Below are 14,777 nucleotides of genomic sequence, written 5' to 3' on the forward strand. Positions count from 1 at the left end.
CGGTCTAGGGTCTGCATGGAGATGCTCCGAACCTTTCAGCACTGCATGTGATAGAGGGATAGTGCCTGTAACTATGCAGGCAACGTGAATATTTGAGGGATCCGAGTAACAGCAGGACACACTGAGACTAGGAAATAGCCATAGCAGGGGGGTGGGGAGGGGTTTGTCTCTCTCAGAAGCCCTGGGTGTTGGCTGCAGCCAAGACTGGGAAGTTTGACAGAGGTGTGCTGATGCTTCTGCTGAGACAATCCACTGAAGTCAATCCACTAAAACTGGAGAAGATGTTTAGTGGGCATACTTAAATCGCTTCAACCTTGACCTCATCAATTAGCCTAATTCAGCAGTTTACTTACAGAAGCTACATTTATTTGAGGGATAAACTGGCGCATCATACCTACGCACCGGTTTAAATGTATTGATTTAGATTATTACACCTGTTTAGGGACTTAAAAGCAGTAAGTAATTTGAAAAAAAAAAAAAAAGGAAGATGATTTTCAACTGGTTCACAGGAAATCAATATAAGATTTACACATGAATTAAGCAAACAGAACTGAAGGCTTACAATTTTCACCAAGCAGTGTTACTTGTATAAACTAATGCTCAGTTAATTCCTGCTCTAATAAATACAAGTATTTCTTTCTCGGAAAAGCAAAGTCTGTCTGTTTATATCTTTTATTGGACCAACTATATAGACAGAAGAGAGATTAGACAAGCTTCTCTGCACAGAATACCCTCTCTTGGGTCTGGGAAAGAAGCAGACCTGAGAAATCTCTTGGGGTGTCAGCACTATAAACTATATTGAGACAATGGGCAGATTTCAGATGTGGAGTATTACTGGCAGCCATTAGCAATTTCCTTCATTCAGAGAAGTGAATGAAGCTCCCGAGTCAGCTACCCAGATGCAAGGATCTCTATCTGTCCTCACCCTCCTCACTCACCATTTCTCTTTTCTGGCTTCTTTGTTTTTCACCAATTAATATTCCTTGAAGTTTTGGAACTCATGATGGGGGGGTTCAAAAGTTGCGTCAAATACTGGTATAAGACCTGACAGATATCCACTTAAAGGCGCGATGGGATCTCACTTCCAATCCCAACAGTCATGCCTCCTGCTATGCTGATGGCACTATTGGGAATCAGAGTCCAATCATGCCATATTGCCAAGGGAGGGGGAGCACAGGATCATGATCCTAGGCCCTGTCTGTACTAGCAGGTTGGGTGCCCGACAATCTGATTATCTGCTGGATCCAGTGACCCTTGGGACCATTCGAACCCCACTGTGGTTCCTGGAGCCAGCTGATTGTCAGCAGACCAGGACTGCCCTACCAGGACAGTCCCAATCTGCAGTCAGCTGGCAGGGAAGTTTGAGATCCAGAGTGGTCCCTGCTGGCCGATGATCAGCGGATTAGGATGGCGCTGTGCTTTGAGCCCTGGGCTGTGCTGAGCTCCCATCCACTGTCAGGGACTGGGATTCAAGTCCCAGGCCATCCTTGCCAGCCAACGATCAGCTGATCAGGACTGCTCTGGGGTTACCAGCCACAAAGATATTACACATTTTTTTTCAAGTAATATCTTTGTGGCTAGTTTGCGATTGTATAGCACCATCAATTCTGTGAATGTGTGGCCAATTGCTATTCCTGGTGCAATTCACACCTTAATCCTGCCACTAATACAATGTGTGCCAGAGGTGTAACTGTGCACAGTAAGGATTTAAATAGCACTACTATCCATCTCAGTTAAAAAAAAAAAACACACACATAAAACCCCCCTCAAAAAACCACACTTCTCACTGAAAACTGTAAACAAGTAAACACCAAAGCACAAAATAAGGCTTTAAGCTATCTCTGGCCACCACAGGCCACTATTTCTGCTTGCCAGAGCCAAGAGTTTAAGAGTAGCAAGCTGATTAAATCACTCCTTATTTCTTCCTCCATAAAAGCTCAGAATTTCCTTTCACTGTAATCCAGCATAAACAAACTGCAGCTGGTGCTAAAATTTGCAATGATACCAGTTCACATCTTTGCAAAAGCTGTCTGTCATCATCTTTGGGAAACTCAGAACAATTTAGGCAGCTGTAATTAAAAATGACAGTATGTATCCAGCATACTTGTCATATTGCATGGCTCCCTTTATGTAAATATTTCCCGTCTTCATCACTGGTTATTAAATATGAACAAACAACTTTCTCTGTAAGGATCTTTCTGTTAGCACAGATATTATAATAGTATCATGCTATTATTTAAGGGATTACCAGAGATAAACTACTCAAATATTCTGAAAACAACATATTAAATCACTTTCTCGCTAGCGGCCACATAATCACTCTATGTAATTACTTATCTAACCAATTTCCAGCAGGACTGTAGATAAGCATTTCCAGCTGCAGCCAGCATGAAAGCCTCTGCATATTGCCTCCTAGATTGCTGTAAGGAGATATTGCAAGTATTGCTCCCTGCCTAGGGATCCGACTTATCAACTTTACAGTAAGCACAATCATTTCTGCCAGAGGCCTTTAGAGGTGAACAGGCTACTGTAAATACACCTTCCTATGAAACAATACAGCATTGCTTTAAGCCAAGTATTTTAATCTTTTCCACTACCACCTTTAAGTAGAATATACTTTCCACCAACATCTTCATCAGTATGTCGTTAGACCACAGTTTAGATAATTTAATAACACAGTCAGTATTCATATCAGGTTCTTTTGTGACAGCCTTGGAAACTGAAATCTCTGTTTATCCATATTATACACACCTAATAAACAGCAACTGGACAAAATTTCTCCATGCTGGTTTGCCAAATGCCCCCTGAAAGTACGTGAGCCTTCCCGAGTCTTCATTTGTGGTCTCTATTTGGAGACTGTCCATGGCAGTGCTTGATGGTGCTGGTCTGTCTGTCATGAACTGCACTGAGAAAGAAGCCAACTGAGGGACCAGAACAGCCACCTCCCTGCTGGGCCCCGGGGGAGGCACACCTGGGCCACGGGTTAGCAAGGATTTAGTTAGGGAGCTTCTGGAGGGGTTGGACGTATTCAAGTCAGCCAGCCCGGATGATCTCCACCCTAGAGTTCTAAAGGAACTGGCCGAGGTCATTGCAAGTCCCCTGGCACGGCTTTACAAGCACTCGTGGGGCTCTGGTGAGGTACCGGAGGACTGGAAGAGGGCCAACGTGGTCCCCATCTTCAAAAAAGGGAGGAAGGAGGACCGGGGAAACTATAGGCTGGTTAGTATTACCTCGATCCTAGGCAACCTGTTCCTAAGCAAGCTGTTCGAGAAAATTATGCTGGCACACATCCAGGAGGGGCCAGCAGGGGACTGCATGCTTAGGGGCAACCAACACAGGTTCATCAGTGGCAGGTCCTGTCAGATCAACCTGGTGGCCTTTTACAATCAGATCACCAGATCATTAGATGCAGGGGTAGCAGTGGACATAGTATTCCTGGACTTCCAGAAGGCTTTTGACACCGTCTCTCACCCCATTCTCATTAAGAAACTGGGGGGCTGTGGTGTAGACACCCACACAGTCAAATGGGTCACCAACTGGGTGGAGGGCCGCACCCAGAGAGCAGTGGTGGACGGGTCATGTCCGACCTGGAGGGACGTGGGCAGTGGGGTCCCCCAGGGCTCGGTCCTCGGGCCCGCACTGTTCAGTCAACATCTTCATCAGTGACTTGGATGAGGGGGTAAAAAGCACCCTGTTCAAATTTGGTGATGACACTAAGATGTGGGGGGACGTGGGCACACTGGAAGGATGCAACAGGATACAATCAGACCTAGACCGGTTACAAGGGTGGGCGGACGAGAATAGGATGGGTTTCAACACAGACAAGTGCAAGGTGATGCACCTTGGGAGGAACAACTGGCACCATACCTACAGGTTAGGGAACTCCCCTCTTGTCAGCACGGAGGCAGAAAGGGATCTGGGGCTCATCATTGACTCCAAGATGAACATGGGCCGGCAGTGTGGGGATGCGGTCAGGAAGGCCAACCGCACCCTGTCGTGCATCCACAGATGCATCTCGAGCAGGTCCAAAGAGGTGATCCTCCCCCTCTATGCGGCACTGGTCAGGCCGCAGCTGGAGTATTGCATCCAGTGCTGGGTGCCGCACTTCAAGAGGGATGTGGACAGCATGGAGAGGGTCCAGAGGAGGCCACTCACATGATCAGGGGACAACAGGGCAGGCCCTATGAGGAGAGGCGACAGGACCTGAACCTGTTCAGCCTCCACAAGAGAAGGCTGAGGGGGATCTAGTGGCCTGTTACAAACTAGTCAGGGAGGATCAGCAGGCACTGGGGGAGTCCCTGTTCCCCCGAGCACAGCCAGGAGTGACCAGGAATAACGGTCACAAGCTGGCAGAGGGAAGGTTTAGGTTAGATATCAGGAGGCGCGATTTCACGGTCAGGGCGGCTAGGGTCTGGACCCAACTTCCAAGAGAAGTGGTGCTGGCTCCTACCCTGGGGGGCTTTAAGAGGAGGTTGGATAAACACCTTGCTGGGGTCGTTTGACCCCAGTACTCTTTCCTGCCATGGCAGGGGGTCCGACTTGATGATCTGCTCAGGTCCCTTCCGACCCTAGAAACTATGAAACATAATTCCCTCTTCCCCAAGACAGAAAAAAAATAACACCCTCAAAACGATTCTGGATGATGAATACAGAATGCTTTGATTCAATCTGGAACCTATTAACAAGGAATAATTATCAACCTGCCTAAAAGGTAGGAGATTTGCAGGCAGCAAGAATAATGAACAAAAGTTAATATTCCCTGTTTCCAAAATTTTCACTCACTTATATAAGGAATCACATTTAATATGGTTCTCAGCCACTGCATAAAAAAAAAAAAAATCTAATCTCACCCCCCTGGTAGGGGAAAAGAACTGGGACCTTCTTGCATACTTTCTGACAGAAACAGTCAACGGCTCCTCCAAGAAATGAATCAGACCTTCAGAGTATGCAATAGTTCAGATAGCATTAAAGAAATCAGTCACTGGCATGAGTAATCTAGGTAGATGTCACCTTTGTGGAAACTCTTTGCCAAGTCAGTCAATTGAAAAGCAACTGAATGGTCTCCAGGTGACATCTTTTATTTGCTAATATCCATGAGCCATCTCAACTGGTGTATGAAAACTCCTTAAAATGACTCAGTTCCTCCCTCTCAGACCAAACACTGCATGGTTATTATGGAGGATGATCAAGGTACAAGCCTAAAGTTTAGGATATCCAGGGCCACACTCCTGTACTTGACTTCCTGCGCATCTTTGGAAAGCCACCAAGGTTTTTTTTAAAGGTGCCTCATTTCCATTAAAACCCATGTTGAGGTAGAAAGAGACTTGGGGGTCATCATTGATCACAAGACGAACATGAGCCTGCAATCTGATGCTGCGGCTAGTAAAGCGACCAAAACGCTGGCTTGCATAGATAGATGCTTCTCAAGCAAATCCCGGGAAGCCATTCTCCCCTTGTACTCAGCCTTGGTGAGGCCGCAGCTGGAGTACTGCGTCCAATTCTGGGCTCCACAATTCAAAAAGGATGTGGAGAAGCTTGAGAGAGTCCAGGGAAGAGCCACGCACATGATCAGAGGTCAGGAAAACAGACCTTATGACAACAGGCTGAAAGCCATGGGGCTCTTTAGCCTGGAAAAGCACAGGCTCAGGGGTGATCTGGTGGCCACCTATAAGTTTATCGGGGTGACCACCAGGATCCGGGGGAACGTTTGTTCACCAGAGCACCCCAAGGGATGACGAGGTCGAACAGTTATAAACTCCTGCAAGACCATTTCAGGCTGGACATAAGGAAGAATTTCTTTACTGTCCGAGCCCCCAAGGTCTGGAAGAGCCTGCCATCGGAGGTGGTTCAAGCACCTACATTGAACGCCTTCAAGAGTAAATTGGATGCTTATCTTGCCGGGATCCTATGACCCCAGCTGACTTCCTGCCCTTCGGGACTCGATGATCTTCAGAGGTCCCTTCCAGCCATAATGTCTATGAAATCTATGAAATATTTGCCCCTTAGTTGCTCTGTGCTTCACTGGGATGTTGGAAGATGACTACATTAGAGACCATGAGTCACTGAGATTCCATGAAAATTAGTACTTGAAAGAATTTCTAGGTGGATGAGCAATTTCCTTCTCTGCCCCTGCAAGGCTCTATCCTTTTCCCATCTTATTGACCATCTATAGGAAATCTCTGGGGAAACCTCAGTGGACAAGAGAGTCCAAACAATTAGTAATATTTAGCTCCTTACCTTACTCTACATGATATTCTCTACATGAAATGGAAGAAAAATCTCTCCCAAGGTCAACTGACACCAGGCAACTCTTATGTGATGGTGGCAGAAAGATGGATGGAAGCTCTTTGTGAATTTCTCTGCATCCAAGCTACCAGTAGTTTCTTTTTAAAATAGATTTCTAACCTCTTCAGGATTGAATGACACAACAGTCCAAGTAGATCAGTTTGTGCAGTACTTCTCATTATTGCTCCCTTTGACAGGTCAATGGGTGGAAATACGTTATCAGCCTAACCCTGGTTATCTGTTAGGGTTCCACTTTTGCAATAAGCTATCAATATAACTGGAGCGCAAACCTCCTACCCATTCTTCTGTGAAAGAAACTGCCCTCTCCCCAGCCTAGCCTGTGAGAATAAGGGACATCCTGGGATAAAATATTCTCTTTCTTTTTCCCCTAATCCTTGCAGAGAAGGCCCAATCAAGTTGAGTGGATTATAAGCTTCTGATTTAATAAAGAAACCAGTCATTCGTTTGAAATATTCTGGAAAATGCAGAGTTCCCACTACAAATCTGTTAGTAACAGGAAAGCTAAGAGGCCTCTAGACAAATATCCATGTGCAACTTTTGATCTGACATAAGGCCAGTCTCCCAGGGAAAAAACATAATGAATTTTTTTCCAGGAAAAAGTGCTATGAAAAACCTATGACTAATTGCTGAACTATCTAAAGCTATTTACAACTATTTAGACATCAGAAGAAGATTTAGCAGCTTACTCAAACTCATAGCTTACTCAAAGCAAAAGCTGGCAAGAAGGAAAAAAAAAGGGACTGCCCTGCCCTTTACAATTTTGGGGGGGGAGGCATGAGAAACCCCACCAGACACACTGGCTAAAATAAATAAATAAATAATCAGCACTCCAGCTCAAGGGTTATGGTCACATCAGTGGGGAAACAAATTTAGACAAAACTTGAAGAATAATCCATTTTTTTCTGTTTCACAGGAAATTCTGTCAGTTCAGATTTTTCTTTCACACCCAATTCTAGCCATAGTTAAACTTGTCATCATTTCCCCCCACATTTGTTTGGTTTATTTTGAAACATTTAGATTTTTCAAATCAGCATTTTCTCATAGGACAGCTTCTGTCAAACTGTCAATCTGCTCTGTTCACAAAAATCACACAAATAAGCTCTGGCCAACCATTTCTTTCTACATTAGTTGTGATTTCATTAGATTGGAACTACTGTTTTTAAATGGTGCACAAATTTAATATGCCGACTTTAACTCATTAAAAGCAGAAAGGATATGCAACCTGGTCCTATGGTATGTGAAAATACCATGATAGGATATGGCCATATGGTGCGTTATACTCCCTGAAAGGATTCTAAAGTTATGATAAAGATTTGGTATGCTCATTACCCTGTATCTCATTTGTATCACCTGTGAAAGAAAGCATCAAGAAGTGTGTAAAGATGTACGCAGCATAAGGAGCAATTTCCATGAGTCATTCCATGCTCTGACAGTGTCTGGGGCAACCATTTGATTAGACTGTTTTGTGGAATGTTTCCAAGGTTTTCCAGATTAATAAGTCTTGGTTTCAGACTGGTTTTCTAGCCTCACACTGAGGTTAAAAGACGGCCCTGATGGGGTGCTTACACAGAGCTTGTCACAGAAAGCTATTTCCAACTTCAAAACCAAAGAAAGTGAAAACAGGTGGTCAATAATAGTGTCCTCTAGGAATCATTATTTTATAAGCCCCAGCAGGTACACTGTGATGAGCAGAAAAAAACCCCAACACTTAATTTCTTCATTATTTACTACTTTATTATAGGGACTAGTTGGCTATTGCCATTAGCCCTTGCCCCTAGGACATTTGATTCTGTTTAAAATTAAGCTAAAAATTACTCCTTGTCATTTCAACCTAATCAGGCTGCTTAAAATATATATAATCCCACACAAAAAAACCTCATCAAAACAACATTATTAAATATTGCAAAGGCAAGCACCTGTGTTGTGAAATGCCAGAATCAAGGCAAATGTATAGGTAGCCTTCTTTGTGCACATGCATTATAGAACAGTTTTTGAATACACAATCAAACACTATTTCCCCCTCCCCCTCCTACAGGATCCCTGGTCAGCCAGTACACATGGTGGATGGTGCTCAATTGACATGCAACCATTCAATATTTTATTTTCTTCCTGTTCAGTAGATATCCAAAACTATTCAGACCTGGGTATGGAAGATGGAATTATTAGTGAATTTTCTATGGGATTCATCATCATAATATGAATACTTCATAAATATTAATGAAATTATTTTTACAACAGCCTGCAAGATGAAGATGCGTTACTTCACCCCATTTTACAGATGGAGAACTGATACCTTGAGATCTGAGGGGTAAAAGTAGCCACTAACTTTGGGTGCCCAGTTTAAGATATCTAGAACCAAATCTTTCAGAGCATATGGATTTCATAGACATTAAGGCTGGAAGGGACCTTGGAAGATCATCGAGTCCAGCCCCCCGCCCAAAGGGCAGGAAGTCAGCTGGAGTCATAGGATCCCAGCAAGATAAGCATCCAATTTACTCTTGAAGGTGTTCAATGTAGGTGCTTAAACCACCTCCGATGGCAGGCTCTTCCAGACCTTGGGGGCTTGGACAGGAAAGAAATTCTTCCTTATGTCCAGCCTGAAATGGTATTGTAGTAGTTTGTGACCGTTCGACCTCGTCATCCCTTGGGGCGCTCTGGTACAAACATTCCTCCAGATCCTGGTGAACACCCCGATAAACTTATAGATGGCCATCAGATCACCCCTGAGCCTGCGCTTTTCCAGGCTAAAGAGCCCCGTAGCTCTCGGCCTGTCGTCGTAAGATCTGTTTTCCTGACCCCTGATCCTGCGCGTGGCTCTTCTCTGGACTCTCTCAAGCTTCTCCACATCCTTTTTGAATTGTGGAGCCCAGAACTGGACGCAGTACTCCAGTTGTGGTCTCACCAAGGCTGAGTACAAGGGGAGAATGACAGCCTGGATTTTGCTTTGAATACACAATTATAGTGTAAAGCACAGCTCCAACTGGCTTCAGTTACAGGTATGACTGTTCAACCCTTCTGCAAATCAGACCCTAGGGTCTTTTAAGCAGGATACCAAGAAAATGAGGAACACATCATTAGTGATCACCCACTAAGTATTACTTAAGCAATCTGCCCATTGTGTAGCAACTGCCTTAACCATAAGACAGTCCCCTTCTCTGCCTACAGTGCACAGCCTCTTTTATTAGAGACTGAAGAGTCAAAGTTGCACAGACACTAATTCTGGCATTTCCTTACTTTTGACAGCTTGAAATTACAACCTTAATTTTATTTAATGTCATTTTATATAATTTCCAAGTTAAAAAAGGAATAAAAAACAAAACAGAAACACAACTGTGACAATGTAACAGTGTAGCAATCTTTCCCTCCACAGCTCATTCTCCTGTCACTTGTGCTAACACAGTTAATATTAATAGAAAACTGTCATTTCCTAAGTTGACCAGCACTAGAATGGCAGTGGGTTTGGCAGACACTTTGCAGTTACTAACTGAAAGAAGGACCTTGGAGTGGGACATCAGGCAGCCATAGATATAGGCATACCTGTTAGGACTGCCAATCATAACATCCTGAAACTGCATATGATATTTTCCTCAAATAACAGGTTCATGATTATAACACCCATGCCCTAAGAAGGAAAAAAAAAAATTAGCTTGGAGTACAGATAAATACCAGAGGTTTGAGCTCCCTGGGAGCCGCGTACTGGGGATACAGCAGGGCCTGATATGGAATGATGGGGCCCAATTCAGTATACCAGCACCAAGGTGGCATGGGGCAGCAGGGCCCAACCTGTCCCACAGACACTGGGGCTGCATGCTGGGTCCAGCCTTGTGCACTGCCTTCAGGGCTATGGGCCAAGTCCAGGTCTAGAGCCATGTGCTGGGCCCAGGGCCATTTGCTGGCAGACCAACCCTGTGCTCCATCCTGAGCTGATGCACAGCTAGGGCAAGGGGCTCCCCATGGGTCTAGAAATTTCTCTCTCCAGTTAACAACTAGGAACCATAAAAGACTTATCCTCACAAAAGTTCTGAGACACTGGAAGAAAATACAGACTTTTTTTTGGCCAATTTTAAACTCGAGAACAGCAATATTCCTCAACCGGAACCATGCATTTGGCTGTCATGAAACTTTGAGAGAGTCTATTTTGCAGCTGGTCCTTAATTCCGCTACACAAGAGGGCAAAGTGAAAGACTGGGTAGAAAGTCTTCTAAGCTTTGGGGGAACTAAGTGAGCAGCTGGAAAAAAAAAGTCCAAATTCTGGACCAAATTCAAATTTCGAAGCTATACGACAGCATAGTGCTCTGGAGAAACCTTTTCTTTTTCGCTGAACGCTCAGCATACTTTGTTTAAGCGCAGTCTCAGCACTGACTTCCGCTAGCAGCCCTTTGCCACTGCTTTCCCTATACTGCTTCAGGCACATAAAATTGGTTACACAATATACACTGACCAGTTGGTACGTGATTAACTGAGTTACAAAGTAGTTAGCAGGGATGAAAGATGCTATGCACTTAACCAAGATGTAAATAAAAGGTAATTGTAATGACGTGAGCAATAGGCAACAAAATTGGGGTTGCCATTGTGTTATGCAGTTAAGTAAACGGTACACTTAAGCATATCCAATCCATATATACACATATCTGCATAGGTAAGTGGAATAGACTATTATTTTATTTTAGGGACATAACTCTCCACCCCAACTACTAAGAATAATATTTGGTACTTCTATTTTAAAAGGCTCAGGGCAGCTTATGGTAGAAAACAAAATAACTTATAAAAACAGAAAAAGACAATAAAACAAAGTAGTATAATTACAATTCCCTGGACATGATGTTCAAAGATTTCAGAGGACATTACAAATATGAAATCCCTCCATGACACTGAGAGGTACTTTTCCTTTCAACTTTCAATAACTTTAACTTTCAAAGAAAAAAAAAATCTGGCAGTATATGCTGCCAAACTGTAATTGCAGATATTTTTTTTAATGGATATCCAGATGCTTCTATACACTACTTCTAGGACTTGGTAAAGAATATAGTTAATTTTTTGCTACTATTAAAGGATGTTTTGCTTGCTAATTGGCTTAAGTCATATTTAGCCATACTTCAATATTTACTAAATTTAGTAAAAAACAAAACAAAACCCCATAATGACTCATAGCATAGTTTAAACCAGAATTCAAGGTCAATGTGTTTAAAACTAAATTTACATATTTAGAAAATTTAAAAAATTATTGAGAAAAAACATCACTTTACACACCCCTTACCAATTATTAGGCACAAGCATCTAATGCCCGTGAAACCTCATGCTTCTCTGAACCAGCTAGTTTGTAAGGTGCCAGCCTCCCCTGCCTTCTGCCTGACTTCAGACTTACACAGCTAACATTATTATTTATGTACATTATTTATGATACTCTTGATTATTAAATACCATCTTACATTTATAATTTTCTTGATATTTTGCTAGGGTTCAGCAGGCTAGCTTTAGGTCCAAGCAACTTTAGGTCACTGCAACAACCATTTATCAACACACATCAACATGCTGCCATCAATTTAAAATGGAAAATAATAAAAATCTGCACTACAAGAGACAATTGAAACTCATGGAATTTAGGAAAGCAGATATCCCACTGTTTGAAGTCAGTCAAGACATGAGACCTTGCCTCAAGTCCTATGCCACTTCAAATACCATGTCACACAAATGACAGCGCCTACAGAAGCGCAGCAGCGTTATGAGTCAGTACTGAACTCATGGTCTAGGACAGGGGTTGGCAACCCCACAAAACCACTGGATCCAGCCCATGGATATGGGGCTTCGGTGGCATTCAGCAGTGCAAAGCTCTGCCTGCAAGTGCTCCCCATGTGCTGCCACAAAAGAAGGACAACAAGCGGTGGTAGCCAGTCCTAGCACCTGCCCACGCACCTCTGACATGGGGCATGTTGTTCCACCCCACAGCGAGCCAGAAAGTTGCATACCTCTGGCTTAGGAAAAATAACGGCTACTTAATAACCAACACAACTTCCCACAGTACCCATGTATTCACTGGCTGTCTTTCATCCAAGTATCGGTAATAATCCAGCTCAGCCCTGCTCAGTTAAAGGAACTGACTAGATGACAGCACAAGCTGGTACGAAAACAAACATTTTAAGTCACCATCAATGCCATTGGCTCTTCTCAACACCTTGCCCTGTTTGAAAGCCGTATTAATGTGCTCAGTGGAAAAGAACATTCAAAATGGGTATGGTTTGTGTTTCCATGTTTCTTTCCTACGAAGAGAGGAGAAAGGACAATAGTGACAAGGGAACAAATTTCAGTCTAATGTGCCATAAATTGGTGGGACTCCTGGGAAAGATGACTCAAGATACAGCTGCTTGCACTACGGGTGAATTTGCCCGTATGAATTTAAATCTGATCACTTGCCTACTCTTTCCATGCATTTAAGGGCTATATATTTTTTAAAATTATAATTTGTACCTTTTTCATAGATTTCATAGACATCAGGGCTGGAAGGGACCTCGGAAGATCATCGAGTCCAGCACCCGCCCAAAGGGCAGGAAGTCAGCTGGGGTCATAGGATCCCAGCAAGATAAGCATCCAATTTACTCTTGAAGGTGTTCAATGTAGGCGCTTGAACCACCTCCGCTGGCAGGCTGTTCCAGACCTTGGGGGCTCGGACAGGAAAGAAATTCTTCCTCATGTCCAGCCTGAAACGGTCTTGTAGTAGTTTATGACCGTTTAACCTCGTCATTCCTCGTCAACCCGTATCCTACTACATCCCATATCTAGCACTTCTTCCTTTGATTCTGTGTTCATTTCTTTTAGGTTTAGATAATCCAGCATATACAATCTCAATAAAACATTGTCTGATGGTGCCCTGAATGACATTTGCATCTCTATACCGTTCTAATTGCAGGCGTATACTGCCAACATATTTACAGTTAAGGAAACTTGCATTTGAGAGAGCAAGGGTAAGAGTGAAATGGCTGACTAGCACTTTACTGTTTTACTTCCTAGAAGTTCATTTATGTATGTATTATATTAAGGTATTTGACCTTTACCTCTGTCTTTTTCAGAGGACAGGAGGAACCAGCACAGACTCAGAGATCTTGTCTTCATTAAGAAGTTTATTATTCATGTGTACACCATATATTACTGACCAAGGCTGTAATAGTGTTCAAATGTTAGATGATCAGCCTTGCCTCTCTCTGAACACACGTGAGAATGACCAACAGTATTGTCCATGCAAAATATGTCACTTTAACCAGGCCTGCAAAGTTAAAACACTGCAACGCGCCCAATATGGATGCAACTGTTTACCCCCAGGTTTACCCCTTGCTGTAAAGGTGCACATTCAAAGGGCACCCGGGTAAAAACAGTGTGTTTTCATAGTGTTAGCTCATACACCCCGGTCAGTACAGCACCGCTGGAAAGGCCCAGCCAGGTGCAGGTGCAGGTGAATGAAGCCATGTCGTAGCTAAAGCTACGCATTAGACTGCAACCACAGCAGCTTCACATGGGACAAAGCAGAACGCTGCGTCTACACTGAACTTTTTGGTTACATTAGGCAGGAGATTCATGGTTGAACACCGCGTCTTTTATTTTAGCCTAGGCAAACCCCCCCTGCCCTGAAAGAACTGATTCTCCCACCCACCACCCTCCTCACCGCCACCATCAGTGCCAATTATGACGGAGCTCCCAGCCATGGACCCCAGACTGCACCCGGAGACGAAAGGACTTAAAATAACAGGTTGCTTGGAGCGGGCCGGTCGAGACTTCACACCACAAACAAGGGCTGCTCACCCAGATGCCCAAAACAGGCGAGCCAACCCCATTTCATCTCAGGCCAACGGATTCCCTACCTGGATGATGTGATGCAAACTTTCGACCTGGGAAGCAAGCGCAGGATTTGGCAAATTGCGGTCCAACCTCTCCGGCAGGGCAGCCTGTCCTCTCTTCTCCCGATGGGCTGCTCCTGTCCCGAGCCCTCTCCGCGGCTCCGCTGGCATCCCCCCAGCTGGCCCCAGCCCGGCAAGGGCAAGGGCAGCTGTCCTGTGGTGACCGCCTGCACCTCCCACAGGGATGTTCAACGTAGGTGGCAAGCTCCAAACTGAGGGAAGGAACGGGGGTCCCCGCCCCAGCCCCTACTCTGCATAACTACCAGAAAACCAGGATCCCTCTGATTAAAAAAGAAAAAATCCCAATGTTTTGGAATAAAACAACCAAATTAACCCCCCCAAAATCCACATTTTCCCACGCTTAAAATGAAACGCGGCTATATATGCATCTCTGTATTACTGGTGATTTATTTTAAATCATAGAAAGTGTGGATTTAGGGTTACTTTTTTTAATCTAAAAACTTTGGGGGGCTCAGCTCACTAATGGCTATGAGCTGTCCCAGCCCCACAGACCCCCTCGTGGGTGCGGGTCAGCCCCAGGTCTCCCCTCAGGGGAGGTCGCCTCAGCCACGCAGAGGGGGAGGG

General features: G+C 44.2%; 1 long non-coding RNA gene across 2 annotated transcripts in view; it reads right to left on the reverse strand.

The window, feature by feature from the left end:
* Positions 1–14,722, reverse strand: part of LOC149851988 (uncharacterized) — a 30,934-nt gene extending 16,212 nt beyond the window's left edge. For both annotated transcript variants that reach the window (XR_016439386.1, XR_016439385.1), the window contains exon 1: positions 14,157–14,722. This is a non-coding gene — a long non-coding RNA (uncharacterized LOC149851988). The remainder of the gene's footprint in view (positions 1–14,156) is intronic.
* Positions 14,723–14,777: the final 55 nt, after the last annotated feature.

This window comes from Crocodylus siamensis, chromosome 15 (assembly GCF_052110815.1).
Source record: "Crocodylus siamensis isolate JL-2025a chromosome 15, ASM5211081v1, whole genome shotgun sequence".
Taxonomy (NCBI): domain Eukaryota; kingdom Metazoa; phylum Chordata; order Crocodylia; family Crocodylidae; genus Crocodylus; species Crocodylus siamensis.